This window comes from Equus caballus, chromosome 10 (genome assembly GCF_041296265.1).
Source record: "Equus caballus isolate H_3958 breed thoroughbred chromosome 10, TB-T2T, whole genome shotgun sequence".
NCBI classification, from domain to species: Eukaryota; Metazoa; Chordata; class Mammalia; order Perissodactyla; family Equidae; genus Equus; species Equus caballus.
The window spans coordinates 1,383,137-1,392,979 of record NC_091693.1 but is presented as its reverse complement, the minus strand read 5'-3'; positions in this window follow the sequence as shown (position 1 = coordinate 1,392,979).

The window sequence follows — 9,843 nt, the reverse complement described above, 5'->3', positions numbered from 1 at the left end:
CTGGGGCGCCAGGATGGACGGCTGAAGACACCCTGGGGACTGGGCAAAAGGGACGATGCAGCAGGCCGCTTTGACACAGCCGGTTGATGCAACTGCCTGGAAATGCTGTGTCAAAATGTACAATCACTGTTTTTAGTTAATCAGTAATGTTCCCGTCCCGTCCCTGGCAGATGACGGGTGAGGCTCAGGACTGCAGTCCCATTTGATCTGATTGGATCATTACTTGGTGAAAAGAATTACACGGCTGAAAGTTTCATGGTTTGGTGTGTAGGCTGAGTTAAATGTCCCTGTGTAAAAAAAGCCCCATCCAAATGTCATTGACAACTCACTCCTTATTGTATCTCAACCAGCAAAAATCTTCCTTTGAATCTTTGCTGTGGAGCAAGAGGTTTCTCCTGTTGGGTGTGGGCGCTCCCTCAGCGAGACTGCAGAGGGCTGAGTGTGTTCTCCTGGGTTGGTACCGCAGTGCCTGCTACTCCAAGCACGGGCTGTGCACATGTCAGCACCACCTGAGGGCTTGCTAGAAACACAGACTCTCAGACCTTACCTCAGACCTGCATTTTAACAAGACCCTCTGGTGACTGGTGTGCCGAGACAAGTGTGAGAAGCACTGATATCATGGCGGTCCATTACAGGACATTCTCAGAGGACAGTGGCCCCTGTTCCCGCACCAGCAGCAGCGGGTGGAGCTGGCAGCCACCTCGGATAACACGACCCCACTCCTTGTCATATTCGATTGGATTAGGGCTTGTCCTATGGCCCAAGGTTGGCCAGTCAGAGCCCTTCTCTGGGAATTTGGATTAGGACTCTGTGCATGTGTGTGTGTGTGTGTAAGAGAGAGAGAGAGAGAGATGCACACCTTCTACTTGGACAGCTGGATGCACTCCACGTGTTCTCGGGAGTGGGTCATATTTCAGCAGCTGCAGAGCCCCGAGCAAAGGGAGCCAGTTGGTAGGGAGAGAAGACTGAAGCGCGTGTGTTTGACCACGGTCAGTGATGGCTTTTACGGTCTGGCTCCAGCCCCCTCCTGAAGCGCAGCTGCAGTTCCACCCTTGGGTTCCGTGAGGCTCCTCTGTATCCTGAGAAATCCCCCTTGTTGGCCTAGGGTGGCCTGAGTTTGCTTGTCTCACCCCAGCTAGTTTGTGGTGGCAGCGATGGAAGCTGCCTCTGGTTATCTTCAGTTGGGGAGAATCTCTTGGTGGGGGAAGGTGTTAGGGGTTCCTGGGAGGCAAGTGGCACCAAGGGGGCTGGGTGGGTGGGCAGCAGAGGCCACAGCCCGGGCGTGCAGCAAGGAAAGTCAGGTAAACACCTGACACTGGAGTGGCTGAGAGCTGCCCTCTCAAGCTGCGTCCCCACCCCCTCAGACTCGGTGGCTCCGAGGCCACCCTGAGGTGGGGAGGGGGGAGATCTCGCCACTGCAGCTCCCTCCCACCAATCTGCACACCCAGAGCATGGAAATCCCCAAGGAAACACCCCATTTATGCCCTGATGAAGGAGGAGTGGATGCTGGACAGCCCCAAACTGCAGAGCTCCGTGTCTTGCTCTGAGCCAGGGGCAAGGTCTTGTGTGGAGGCAATTTATTTGGAGGTGATTCCAGCAAGTGGGAGGCAAGGAACAGAGAGAGTGAGCCTGGAAGGAGGAAAGCCCATAAGGATGTGCTGTCTAGGTTGCTGCTGTGGGCAATGGCCTCAGTGGTACCCTGAGAAGCAGGCAGAATGAATGTCTTCCAGAATGATCCACTGAGCACGGAGACGCAGGGGCCTTCACCCACGGGATCCTTCAAGCGCCGCACCACCCAGCGTGCTTCCGCCTGGCCTGCTCTTGAGCTGCACAGGCTCTGCGGCTTGGAGGGAACCCCGGGTGGAAGAGCAGAGAACACAGGCTGCACCCTTGAGGTGGGGCCTCAGTCAGCGTCCAGAGTGCCCACCACAGCTGCGAGAGGTCAGGGGCTGAGGGCATGGCCCAAAGAGCGTCTGCTCCAGTCACAGCACACCCACAGGCCACACCTCCAGCTCCCGGTGCCACACAACCCAGATGCGGGGACATGTGGACGCCCCCACACTGAAAGGGCCGAAGGAAGATCTCAGGTGGCATTTGGGAATGATATTCCAGGGAAAATTCTCCTTTCACTTTCTACTAATGGCACAGATTGGGAACTTTATTTATAGTGACAAGCGAGGACAAGATCTCGGAACTCTCTCTGGTTTCCTGGACTTCCTTCTACCATTTCTATTTTGTAGAAAACACACAGAGTTGCATGCCAAACCCCATACGTCTCTAATATATAAAAATCAATTGCTGAAATATTTCCTGCCTGATAGATCATTTTCTTAGTCTCTGCCTCATAAAATTTAGGGGGGAAATGGAAAATTTCTCATTTGTTTGACTGATTTTCGTTTTCTACATGGTCAACAAATGCATCCTTTGGACCCAGAGCTGCCTGTACATTTATGAAATCTCCGCTCGGCACCGTCCCGGGTGCCGCTCCGTGCACAGGACGCCCGGCTCTGCCAAAGCGAGGAGCTGACATTTCTTTAGTTTTGTTTGACCAGAGTTTTCCTTGTTATTTTTGATTTGTGGTGTGCCTGGCTCCCCCCACCTCTGCCTCCATCATGACAGGCCCTCTGATTCACGCGGCAGGTCCGTCTCCCAGGCACCGCCTGCGTGGAGTGGACGCGCCGCTCCCAGTGGCTGACTCAGCTTTCGGCAGATGCCGCGTGTCACAGCCCTGTCCAGACAGCTCTCCCTGTTCACACACGGGCTCAGAGACTCACATGGGTGCCTTTGCCAGACAACCCGAGACTCACTGGTTCTTGTTTCCACATCTTGACACACCTCAGAGAGAAATGCAACAAGGTTGCCACTTCTGTGACAGCTGCTTGTGCAAAGGCACCGAGTTTTGCCCAAATGATGGTGGCTTCGGTGGTAGCGGAAGTCCCAATGTGTCTGTGTCTGTAGGGCTCTCCAAGCACCAGGGCGACTGAGGGAGGGCTCTTAAAGGCCCGATCAAATGCCACTTCTATTCAGTTCCACGAATGGGTGATGACCCCTGCTATGCCTCGTCACAATTAATTATTCCTCCCCCAGGTCCCTTTCTACCCCACTTCTGTGCTTGTCATGGTCCAACTTGAATTCCAGTTAACTGTCGGTGTGTTTATCCCTCCTGCTGGACCACCAGCTCCTCTAGGGGTGGGGGGCATTCTCCCATGGTCCTCCTTCTCCAATGCAGGGCTGTTGATGGAATAAGTCAATGTGTGTTTGTCAAATGAATAAAAGTGGCCAATGTCCAGCCTCTGCAGACCTTGTGGGTGCACAGCCCATAGGGCACCCACCCTGCCTCCCCTTCCTCTGAGTCCTGGTTGCCACCCCTCTTGTGCTTGGGCCGAACAGACCCATCTTTTGTGGTGGTGGGACGTGGTGGGTCCCCCAGTCCAGGAGGACCTCAGGCTCCCTCCCTAAGGGCTCCGCTCCACGCCCGCCAGCACAGGGCCGGGGCTGAGCAGCCGCACGTCCCCGGGGAGCCTCTGCAAATGCTCTTCTGAAAGCCGCTGGGAAGTTACATCTTTGTCAGTGAATCTTCCTTTTTGTGTATATGAAATTGTCTTTCCTTTAATTAAAAAATATTTTATTGCTTTTACCTTATTACAGAAGTAATAAATGTTCATCCCAGAAAAGGCGAGCCTCACAGCTGGGCACACGAAGCCCGGCCGCCCAGACGTGAACCTCCAGCCTCGATTCCTGTGTGTGCTTCTCTTCCTCTACAGCAAAACTGGGATTCAAATCCCATTTTAAACATGCTCCAGGAGCTTCTACTTAAAGGAATTCTAAAGCGATTCCTTTTGGGATGTGAATAATTCCCCTGGGATTCATTTGTGCTACTGGCTCAGGCAAAATCTGGAAGTCATAAAGTGTTTACGGTTGGGTGTGTCTGGGTCTGACAATCTTTGAAAATTTCTATCTCAGTTTCTGCCTCCATATCCGTCCATCCGTCCATCCATCATCTGTTAGCCTATCATATAGCTCCTAATTGAGTGTTGAGAGACTGACATGAAGAGACAGGCAGAGCAGCCAGGTGGGGTTGGTGAGCACCCTCCGCAGGGAGCCTCACGCAGGCAGTGCCACATATTTATGGCGTTCCCCGAGGTCTGGATTACACGGCAAAAGATTAACATCCTGCTGCACAAATTAAAAATACTCTATTATTTGCAGCATGGAGCGGACTAGCTGATCAGCATCTTCTCTTTGAACAACATAATTGAATGTCTCTCAGCCTGAACCCCTCGCTGTATTGATTTGAATTAATTACTTGTGCATTTGTAATCTCCTGGCTTCCCCAGCCCAGGGGTGCCCCACATTGCAACACTGCGTGGCTGCCTCCTCCCAGCCGTGCCCCCTCGTCTGGAAGCCTTTGACAGTTCTAAGGACAATTAATCAGTCAAATGGAGTCAGTTTTTGCTGATAAAGAAGAGTTTTCCCTGTAACACTGACACTCCATTTTATGGGAACGAACGGTGTTCTGCCTTAGTTAAAAGCACCGATCCATTAGGACCCAGTTCGGAGACGCTGTGGGAGGTGGTAGTGGTGGGATCAAATGTTTACCCTCGAGGGGCTTAGAGCTGGGCCAGTGTGCGGCGGCGGGGGGCTTGAACATGCCAAGCCTTTTGGTGATTAGGGAGCAGCAAACGTCCAGCAGCAGCCAGGGCATTGGTCTGTTACGCAGGTAAGAGTATGTCAATGGACCATGTTGTAGACACACCGCAGACCTTCTCCCAAAGCAAAATAGAAAATTTTGTATACTGTAATTTACTGGCAAAGAAAAGGCACAGAAAAATCAACATTTGCCAGGAAAGGAAAACTCAGGTTATCTGCAATCCAATTCAGCTTCTTCAAAAACCGGATCTATGTTATTCGACAACATCAGTTATCCGCTTTGGGAATAGGATTCTGGTTACCTGTAAGCTTCGTTTGCTCCAGCCCTCTTTGAGGAGCATTCTGAGTGGCTGCAACGCCTTCTGGCCCTGTAAGGCCGGTAAAGAGGCCACAGCTGTCAGAGGCTGCTGAGGGCCGAGGCGGGATGGAGACGGGCCAAGGACCTCCTGGGGGCACACTTGTTGCCCACAGGTGTTCGCAGATCGTGTTCCTGCATGAGGCAGGCTGGGTGGGGCGACGGGGCATGGGAGGGCACGTAAGGAAGTGGGGAGGCTGTGCTTTCATAGGGGACAGCTGCTGCTTGGCACCCACCAATTGTTACCACGTGAGAATGTGGGCCTTGTGTGGCCACATATTGTGATGTTTTTCAAGAGAAGCCAGAAGTTTGGATTTTCACTTGAGAGTTCTCGAAATTGTAAAGCAATAATAAAAATCCTCGTGTCTGCCAAACAAAAGATGTCTGTGAGGGAGATGTGGTTCAGGAACTGTGCTTTGCTACCTCTGGGTGGGAGACTGAGTTAGAGGTGAATTTGTCTTGGGGGCTGTGGAAAGGGAAAGTTGATATTTTGTTTTTGTTTTAATATAAACCTCTGGTAGGACTCGGCCTTTTTTTCTTCTTTTACTTTTCACTTTACCTGCACAGCAGGGATTAATCCCTGTCCTTGTTTATGATAGGCCCTCAACATTGATTAGGGTATGGCATCATTCATTCATTCACTTAAAATAATGCGGTAAGTACCCTAACCCAGCACTCAGTTTGAAAACTAAGACCTTGATAACTCCCTGCACCCGCTGTGGGCTCCTCCTTCACCTGGTCACTCTGCCTCCCCTCCACCAAGGTCACCATGGTCCTCTGTCCATATACGTCACTCCCTTACTTTCCTTTTCAGGTCATTTCATCTCATCTATGTTTTTTAAAGAGACCGTCCATCTATCCATCCATCCATCCTTTATCTATCTAGTGCTTTTAGTTGGGGTTTAACTTTATAAAAAGAATATTATACTGTATGTAATCCTTTGGGACTTACTTTTTTCAACTGATAGATGCTAGGATGTAATTCGTTCATTCTGACTCTTGTGCACTGTTCCATCATGAGAATATGTTACAGCATATCCGTCTGTCCCTTGTCTGTTTCCAGGCTACGTGAATGGGGCTGCCATGAACCTTTGTTTACATGCTCCCCGGCGCACGAGCAAGGCTTTTGCCACTTAGGAGTGGAACTGCTGGGCCGTGGGGTGTGTGAATGTGCCATTTTGAGAGTTAGTGCCAAAGCATTTTCCCATAAGGCTGCACGATTTACACTCCCACAATCAACACATAAGAGATCTTGTGACCCACATCCTCTCCAACACTTGGGATTGTCAGACTTTTTAGCCTCTGGCAGCTGAGTGGGCATCACTATCATGGCCTTGAATTGCGTTTCTCTGCTTGCCGTCGAGGCTGAGGCCTTGTCTATATTCACTGCCCATATTTCTGTGGTTCCCGTCGTCTGTCCATCCCCACCGCACCGTTCGTGCTTGTCTTCCTGGTCTCTAGGGGTTCTTTGCACACGCTTGACAGTAGCCGTTTGCTGCTTGCCTTGTGTATGTCTTTTCACTTTCTTTATGGTGAGAAACAAATGCTCTTGATCATAACATACTCCAATTATCCATCTTTTCTCTTATAGTTACCACTTTTTGGGTCTGATTTAAGTAATCCTCTCTGACTTCAAAATCTAAAAGATAACGTCCACATTTTCTAAGAGTATCACTTATCACTTCCTCCTTTCAAAAAAGTCACGTGCAAGGAACAAATCTGATTTTCATTGGGTTTTGGCCAGTTGGTGTCTAGTTAGTGGCTGGGTGTGAAGTCATGTTTTCTGACTTGAAATATACTTGTAGTGCTCCACAGGTCTTTGTCATTTTACAGGTGTCACCGCTAGTGGTGTTTCCAGACCTTATCTCATGTGCCTTCGGCCACAAAATGGGGCAGGCCCCCCGGATGTCATGGGTTTTCCGGGCATTCTGGGGCTCCTGGGACCAGGTGTAAAGTTCTTATCGGTTGGTGAAGGCAGGGGGTGCTGAGGGGGCAGCAGCGCGCTGTGCGTCCAGGTTGGCTGAATGACCCCCGGTGGCGCTGGGTCACTCCACTGCTGAATCCTCCCCTGGCAGGAGGCAGGAGCACCTGAAAGCAGCATGCTGCTGAGCAGATGTGCCCAGGCACGCAGGGAGCACATGCGCCGGCTCTCCACTCCTTATGCAGGAAAAGCAGGCATTGCACCCTGCGCAGCGCCGGCGAACGTCTAGCGGGGGATGGGTCTGTGTGGGGGAAGCAGTGCAAAGATGAGCAGGCACTGTAGCCCTGCTGCCAGTGCCAGAGCCCTTTAGCCACAGGCTCAGCTCACAACGGCAGGGTTGGTTCCATTCCAGCCGAGGCCAGCTGTGGGCCAGTCCGACTGAGCTCTTTTTTCTGGGTCAGAGTGGTGACTAGCAACGTGGGGTTGAAAGAGAACCAAAACTCAGAATGCCACTGCCTCTGGTCACATCATCTCCCGTCAACCTCTGAGAATTCCTGTCCTTCCCCCATGGCTACGTACGAAACGCTGCCTGCTGCCTGGAGGAGGCATGGGTCAGCCACAAGAGGTGCTGTCAACCAGGGCAGCCCCTCTGTCACCTGTAGATTGCAGGGGCTGCTCTGCTGGGTCTGGGGAGTGACCCCTCTCCCCCGCCTCCCTCTCCTGCTCGCTTCCACCCTCTCGCTCAGCCTCCAGGTGGGGTGACGTGTGCCCTGCCATCACCTTCCTCCTCTTCCCTCTGCCTCCTCACCCTCCTTTGAGTGTTAGTTGCAATGCGGACCCACAGTTCCACAGTCCCTTCAAGCCCACCAAGTGGCCCTCAGAGCCTAGGACCAGAGCTCCTGAGCCATCCACAGTGTGCTCTTCTCAAATTGAAATATTCATCTTTGCCCTCGGACCCCAGCCCCTGTCTGCCCCGGACGGGAATCAAAATCCAAAAAAAAGGTGTCTTATTGAGGTGGTAGGTCCAATCCCACGGTTTCTATTTTTGGTGGGTGCCTGCCCCTCCTGGTTTGTATGCAGCCGGTAAAATTCAATGCAGGCTGCCCATTCTTTGTCTTCATCTTGGACCCCAGAGAGCAGGCACCCAGATCCCCATCAACCTACTTTGTGGATCCGCGGGTACACACTTCACTTCTCCTTCCTTTGAGTGCAGAGCACTGAACCAGCAGGGATGCTGGTCTGTGAGGGTCCCAGGGTCAGAGAGACTTGCTTTTGCCTTCTGTGGACCCCAAGTTCTCCTCAGCCTTAGTCTGACTTCCATTTGCTTCTCTGTGGGGGGGGGGCGTCATCCAGCCTTATCCACGACTTCCTTCCCAGAGGTCCTTGGTCCCCAAGGGGAGACCTCAGGGCTCGGCTCATTCCTCTGCGGGCAAGGTGCTGCCTCTCTGTGCAGAACAAGGGCAGCCCCGGAGAGCAGTTCCCCAAAGCATACCTGTCGTCTCTCCCCTGTGGGCATCAGCAGGGCCAGCTGCTCCGGGCAGGAACCTGGCTGATGGTGCGTATGCAGAGGCGTCGGGTTTTGACGAGGGGAAATGGCACCCAGCTCCCGGTCCCTGGAGTGATCTGGCACCACGTCAGCTCATCACTGACACGTCGTTTCCATTCCACCTGGCGTGTGGGAAGTGCCCTTTTCTTTTCAAGCGCAGAGGGCCCATATTTAACGTGACATTAGTCCACTACAGTATTGAGTTGACTATAAAAAGAGATGATCCTTCTGGACAGAATCACTATCCACAGGACAAAATGATTAAATTTACAGCTGGCTTGTTGCTGATCAATATAAATGAAATGTGAAACAACTGAATGTGTCCACCGGAAGCAGCCGGCCACAGTGTCTCCTCTCAGGCAGCCCAGGACGGCAGCTCCACGCCGGGGTCTCTGCACACGTGGAATTGTCCAAACACACTTTTCTTTTCTCTTTCCCCTCAGATAAATAGGGCAGCCCCTTGCTGTGTCCGTGGGATAGGCTGGATGATGCTGCCATGACAGCCAAGCGCAGAGCTCGGTGGCTTGAAACAGCACGAGCTGGTTCCTCATCCACTGTGTTCCCGCGCTGGCAGCAGGGGAGGCTCCGCCCTCTACGGAGACTCGAGGACCCAGGCTGGCACAGGACTTAGCATCTTGAACGTTGCCAGTCGTCATGTCAGGGGAAAAGAGCGCTTTGGAGGGTCTTGCACTTGCAACCAAATGTCTGGGGCTGAGAGTCATGCACACGCCTTCCGTTCACAACACTCTGGCCAAAGCTGCTCACACGGCCCCACCAGCCACAGCACGCCCGGGGGCTGGTCCTGACCACGCACCAGCTGGCCGGGAGGGGGAGGAATCCGATGAGCAATGTCAATGACAAGCACACTTGCTTAAAAACTGGCTAGATTTTAAATGAATCCATGGGATTTGGTGATTTAACGCAATGCTGTTGCCGAATGAAGAAGAGCCCCCAACCCATGTCTATTTCTTCATGACTTGTGGAACCTGCCCCAAACACTGGCCTTTCAGAGGCTCAGAGCAATCTCTAGATGCACACAGAAAGAGTGCGGAGTGCCCCATCTTCCCCCCAAATTCCCTCCTCAAATAGCAGCGAATCCAAGAGCAGTGAATACATTCCGATGTCTGATCTCCAAGAGGGCAAAGGCACTGCACGATTACTTTACACCGAAAGGGGAAAGCGTGCTTCTTGCCTTATGCCACACCTCCTCCCAGTGACCTCCTTCCCTTCAGGACCCAGGCTGGTGGCCCCTCTCACTCCTGGCCCCATGAGGTGCCCTGTCCCCAGAGGAGGCTGGGCAAGTGCCCCTGTCTGCCCAGTGTGGCCTCTCCTGTGCCCTGGGCTGCGCCCAGCCATGGGTGCAGGTGGCAT